The sequence below is a fragment of the Gambusia affinis genome, linkage group LG20 (genome assembly GCF_019740435.1).
Source record: "Gambusia affinis linkage group LG20, SWU_Gaff_1.0, whole genome shotgun sequence".
Taxonomy (NCBI): domain Eukaryota; kingdom Metazoa; phylum Chordata; class Actinopteri; order Cyprinodontiformes; family Poeciliidae; genus Gambusia; species Gambusia affinis.
The window spans coordinates 15,694,132-15,700,659 of record NC_057887.1 but is presented as its reverse complement, the minus strand read 5'-3'; the positions used below and the strand labels follow the sequence as shown (position 1 = coordinate 15,700,659).

At 39.2% G+C, this 6,528-nt stretch overlaps 1 protein-coding gene across 3 annotated transcripts in view; it reads right to left on the bottom strand.

Annotated features, from left to right (window-relative positions):
- Positions 1 to 1,128: 1,128 nt before the first annotated feature.
- LOC122822705 (CDP-diacylglycerol--glycerol-3-phosphate 3-phosphatidyltransferase, mitochondrial) overlaps positions 1,129 to 6,528 on the bottom strand; it is a 29,103-nt gene continuing 23,703 nt past the window's right edge. For 2 of the 3 annotated variants that reach the window (XM_044101534.1, XM_044101536.1), the window contains exon 11: positions 1,129 to 1,750. The gene's annotated coding sequence lies outside the window, so the exon portion shown is untranslated. The remainder of the gene's footprint in view (positions 1,751 to 6,528) is intronic. The other variant, XM_044101535.1, reaches the window with a different exon arrangement.

Here is a 6,528-nt window from a genome sequence, read left to right as displayed (position 1 = left end):
AAGAGCAAAACGGCGATGAAACGCTCCTGAAGCGAGCCGGCAGCGGTTTGCTTGGTTACCACCGACGCCCACGCCGTCTGCAGCGCCGCGCTGCTCTGCAGGGTTTGGTTAAACTGGGCGTTTTAATGGTTGTCCTCTGACTTTCTATGAGAAACTGCCTTCACTCGTTTTCACACAGGCTGGGTTTTACACCTCATGTGAATCAGAGAGTCTGAACCGCCCAGAGCGGCTCAGGTTCTGCAGCTCCTCCACAACCGGCCTTTAAAACATTTAAGACTTAAATGTTTTAAAGAGCACACTTACATTTTTACATGTATCTGGTGCTGTTAGAGTTGGATGATAACTAGTTGTGTGTGCTGCAGTAACAATTTGGGGAACAAAAAATACTTTTAGAAGTATTTTGCTAGTTTATTTTATTATGAAGAATCACTACTGTTGAGTAAAAAGTGGATAACTTCCCTACATAAAAACCCAAAAATTCACCAGACGGACTTGCACTTTTATTAGTTCAATAAGTTTTAAATTGAAAGAAATCGATTTGGAAAAATTTACAAATGTATCAATTTTCCAAATTGATATTTTAACATTTAAATAATACCAAAATTTCCACATAACTTTATATTTGTCCCATCTGTTCATGTAATTTTTAAATATTCAATTATGCTTTTTTTTTATCTTAATTTACTGTTAATTCCTTCAACAGCTCCAGCTGGGGTAAAGTTTTTGCCTCCTGAACCTCTGCTGTCGGTTCAGGCTGGGAAACAAACGTTTGTTTACAGAGCAGGAAGGATGAGGGAGGTTTTCCAGAAAGCATCAAGATGTTGGGAACCAGCAGCAACTATTAGATACCATCAATTTAGATTTACCAAAGGAAGGAGCTGTTTCTGTCCCATCATTGCAAATGTGGATATTTGGAGTTTGATTTGCTCATTTTACCAAAATGGGATAGAGTTTAGCAAAGGTTATGAAAATCACCTTACAGTACTAGATTCAGTAGCAGATTATTATAAAATGGAAAAATGTTGTGCTATCAGTGAGATTATCTACCAGTGAAATTTATGCTTTTTTATCAATGTTGAGGAATTATTGACTTAAAAGAAGCTCTTATATTTAGCTGAAAAGTGACTTGTGAGTTTTGTTTTATTTGAAGTGTAATAAAATATTTGATCACAACTGTTTTTGCAGCGTTTCAGCACAACTTCTGGAGTTAAAGCTTTGCACCTGAAGCTTCACCTTCAGCCTTCAGCTCCATTCCCAACAAACGCACACAAACATTTTGAGTCACTTTAAAAATTGAGCAGATACTTTACTTTGCAAACGTAACACAGAACTGTACACGTATCTGTGGGCAGAGCCGTAAACAAACCGTGAGAGCTGTTATTAAAGCTCCCCAGGGGCTGCAGCGCTTCACCACACCCGTCTGCTTACCGTCACAGCCTTCATTACGCCGCAGACGTTCACATCTCTGTTTGGCCCGAAAGCACAAAACGCGGCTACATGCTGGAGGTCCGCAAAGACGATCAGTAGCTTTTCTCTGTTTGAAATGTTTCAGGTCAGTACAAATGGAGAAATCCAGATTTCTATGACGGCGGAGGTAAATATAAAAATGGAAGAGGGCTCCCCCTCTGTAAGTTCATCGTACGTCCACTCCTGTGCGTGAGTCACTTCCTGTGACAGCGGGGAACGCCTTCTGCAGGACCTCGGCTCAGAACCGTCGAGTCCAAACCGAAATAAAAGAACCGCCTGCAGCCTAAAGAGAAACATTAAGATGATGAGCATCGAGTGAAAACATGAGCAAAGATGGATGAGAAAGCGTCAAATTCTCTCATTGCGTCGTCACAAACTATATTATTTATCAAAAAAAGAGAACATAAGGCAATGTTATTTCAAAATATTTTTTATAGATGCTTCAAATAAAAATTATACACTTATTCCAAGTTTGTAACTTTTGAAATAGTCATTTCTGTCTTGGAAAATCCCAAATTTAAAGAAATAATAAATAAAAAAAAACTAGATAAAATCATCTTCAGTTGACTTTTTAGCAACACTGGATTTTTATTGAAAGGCATTTTTTAAAAAATCACAATTATTTCTGATGATAAAGCCTAAAGGTGCTCTGAATAAATTAAAGTCTCATTCAAAAGTTTATTTGCTGCAGTAATTCAACGCAAAATAGGAAACAAACGGATTCATTTCACACAGAATTATATATTCCAAACATTTTTATGCCATTTACAAAACACGACAAATATAACATCAGTGGCAGAATAATTCTGGCTTGTTCTTTACTTTAATTTGTAAAGAGCGCTTAATACTGGAACTGGAAGATATTTTAAATAACCTTCAGCCTTCAACAACTGAGTACAAACAAATAAAAACCACACTCAACTGAAAATGTAAATAAATTACAGCCTCTAAACAATCTTGCCTTTCAAAAAAATAATTATTGAAGTAGAAATTGACTGAATTTTAATTTATCATCCTGTCAATTGATTTAATTACTTTTTTGTGTGCTCTACTTTATCTGAGAATATTAATAGAAAATTGAGTGGAAGAAAAAAATGTGGTAAAAAGCTGCGAATCGGCAACATCGATTACTGGGGCCTTTAGGGAGTTTAGGAAAATTCACTTCAGTAAAATTAGACATTGCATTGATGCAGCAATTCATAAAAAAGGAGCACTGGCCATTTTTATAACGTACTATATTTATTTTGAGAAAATAATTTTTTGATTTTGGTTTAAGAGAAATAAATCTTCATATATTTCACTGCGTAGAATAAATATACAGAATAAGGTTTTGTCACTGAAACAAATTAACTCACTGATCATATTAAAACGTACTGAGATGAACCCTGACCTCGTGTTAAGTTCCCTCCTGAAGTGCCAACATTTCACCACTAGAGGGCGGTCACAAACAGACAAACGCCGGCAGTTTTTCTGGATCCCGACTGGACGTCGCTGCATGTGAACGCGGCCGAACCGGAGAGGCCCGAGGCTGCTATCGCTCCTTCCCAACAATAGACGAACCGAGCTGCAGATAAGATCTCTTCACACCCTCCTCAGGCGAGGCTATTGTTGGAGAGAGGACGGCTTTTGTTTTGCCCTCTTCTTTCGGGAAAATAAAAATAGAGGACGTACTGGAAGTGAAGTCGATCACACGCCAGAAGGAAACAAAGAACACAAAAGGAAAGCAAAATAAAGGAACTCTGAGCAAGACAAAAAAAAAAAACGAGTTCTTCAGGAGATGAGAGGGAGAAACACGCAGCAGGAACACGACAATAAAAATCAGCAACTGGGTCATATTTATTCTGCTTAACTCTTAAACTGTTTGAATTCAAAGTCAGAAATTATATTTTTTTATATTTATTTATTTTTTTCGTGTGAAGGAGTTGGAAACATGGCTGTGGTTTCCGGTAAGAGCCGCATTCTCTAAATCAGTGGTCCCCAACCACCGGGCCGCGGACCGGTACCGGTCCGTGGACCAATTGGTACCGGGCCGCGCAAGAACTAATAAAATATGTCCGTTCTATGTATTGAGTCTGGAGGAGCTTTTATTTTGAAAATCGTACACCGGATGCCGAGGGTTGAGTCTTGCGCCAGCTCACAACGCGCATGCACCCCCCGTTCGACGATCCTCACAACGCGCATGCACTTCGTTCGACGATCCTCACAACGCGCATGCACCCCGGTCCGCGGAAATTTACGAAGGCTTTGGCCGGTCCGCTGTAATAAAAAGGTTGGGGACCACTGCTCTAAATTACCTGCAGATATTAAGTGAAGCTGCAGACAGGAGCTCATAATGCAATTCAGAAACACTCCGATTCGCACATAAATCACGTTAACTTACAAAAAACTATTTATCAGCGGCTGGACGAATCCCACAACTCCCAAACTTTTAGGTCTTTACATAAAACAGCCTCAGTAATTTAAAGCTGATCGCTCTGGAGAGACTTAATGACTCGATTGGTCTGGTTTAATTATATCAGCTAAATGTATGACTTGATTCGGTTTCATGACGTTTATATAAAAGCGTGAACTATTTCTGGTTTTATGTGTCCTCCACAGCAACACATTTAAGACCGGGCTACACCCAACCGGATTGACTGTTTCGGAAAGTTGTAAAGATTAGTGAGGTCGTTTAATTTTCTCAATCTTTCCCCACATTTGTAATGGATATAAAATTATTTACACCCCTGTTGAGAAGCAACGTTTTTTTGTTTTTTCCATGTGAAAACAGACACGACTAAATGATTTCAGAACTTTTTTTAGGGGGAAATCTTCTGTTACTATTTCTGCTGCTTAAAACACATTTAAACTAAAACTGACAGAAACCTTTCATAATTCGCTCCATTTTCAGCTATAAAAAAAAACCAACCTCAAAGCATGATGCTGCCACCACCATGCTTCACTGTGGGTGTCTTAGCTCACTTTGTTTCCTCAGATTACATTTACCAACATGGATTAGGGAGATTTTTAATGTTGTCTTTGTACAATTTAGCGAGATTAAGAAAGTCGTTATTTGTGAAACAAAAACTAAAGGGGAAGTCCCAGTTATTGATTAATGTTGAGTTGCAATAAGCAGTTGATCACATGATCAATTAAAATGAGCTTGATAATTTCCATTCTGATGATCAATGTTTTTTTTTTAAAGAAATTATTCATGGTTTCGGTTTTAAAACTGTTTTTTATTTACGTTTAATTTATCGTTTTCGGTTTTTGTGTTTTATTTTGGATTCTTTGAGTATCTTGTTCAGACGACAAACTGTCATCATTATGTCAATATCAATGTATTAGTAGAAAAGGGTCTCAAAACAACAATATTGTCGTTTATCGCGATAATTTCTGGGACTGAGTTACGGTGACAGGCCTACTGTTGCATCCATGCATCTAACTCTGTAAAATGTTTAATAACTCCTGATACGTTTCGACACACTGAATAATTTTGAATCTTTCTGCAGATCATGAATCTGCTGCAAGATCCGACTGAGAAACTGTCAGGAAAAACCCTCCCAGTTATTAGAGTACGCTCTTATGAAACTTTACTCAACTCACATTTTGGCTTGTTTTAATTGAACTATACAGGTTAAAGGTCAGAAACCTTCAATTTTACAGCTACTTTATAACACAGATATTATTCAGTAAAAGCTGAATCTGAAAGATTTATTTCCTCTGATATGTTCTCATATGTCAGGAATCTTATAACAAAGTTTTACACTGATCCTGTGACACAAATCAAACCTTCTGGAGTTTTCCAGAACTAAATCCACTCCTAACAGGCATTCAATGTGTGCATATTTGTTACATTTCAGGGCAGAAAGATGATCTATTTTAAACTGTTTCCTTCTGGCAGCTGATGACTCAGATTTTTCTCTCTCTCTCTGTCCAGGTAGTGATAAGACACCACCCATTTACCGGCAGTTTCCAGCCTGAGAGACACTTCCTGTTCTCAGAAACTGAGCGGTTTTCTCTCGCCCTGCAGCTGACGGCTCGTCCTTCAGCTGGAGCGGCAGGAGAAATGCGGCTCGACCTCTCCGTTTACTCCTAATGACCCCGGCGAGGTCGCCTCGCCGAAGTCCGACCAAAGTGTCAAATCATCGGCGTAACGCCGCGCTGACTCACTTGGCTTCGCGGCGGCGGCGAATGAGCCGACCCGCTGTCCCCGCTCTCCCTGCGGTGGTTCTGGGAAGAGGAGGACGGGAATCGCCACAATGACTGCAGGAATTTCAGAGAACCCGCAGCTTGTTTTACTGTATGTGTGAGCGGGCAGCGCTGCACAAAATGTTGATGGGTGCATCCTGTTTACGCTGCAAAAAAGGGCAATTTGAGGGGAAAAAAGTGGAGGAAAAAAACGCTAGAATAAAAAAAGGAAAGCAAAATATTGAGGTTCATGTCATACTACATTCTGCTTTCAAAAAGTGAATGCAGAATGAAATATTCCAAGCAATTAGCTATGGAAATTACATTACCCGGTTGGAATATTGTATATTAAGAAAGGTTTTTATGTAGTTCCCGTAAAGTGTTGTGAACGCTCTTATTTTGAAAGAAACAACAATTTGAGATCCCTGCTTGTCTTTATAGGACACTTTGATTTTAGGAAAAACCTGAATTTGTTGTTTCTACTAATACTAACACTAATTTTAACATTGCCCATGTTTCTGTAACTCCACGGTTCCCCTTGCACTGTGCGCTGAGTCCAGAATGACTCGTCTTTCAGGTTTAGCAACGACTAGAATCCAGGAAGACTGCTGACTCGACAGTTGTCCAGCAGACTGCCCGTCACAAACTCAGGAAGAAGAATAAACCCGAAATGATCACTGGTTTGGAAACTGGCTGTTGCCGTTTGTTTGAAAGTCAATATAGAGAAGGTTTAGTGGAAGGAAAACCTGTTATAGTGTTAAGGACAATTACAGTCAGGAGAACTCCAGTTTTTGAAGACCGTTGTCCTGCAGCTTTTAGATGTTCATCTACCTTAGCACACCTAATCGAATCACATGGTTTTGATGCCAAGCTAATAAAAGAATGCAGTTT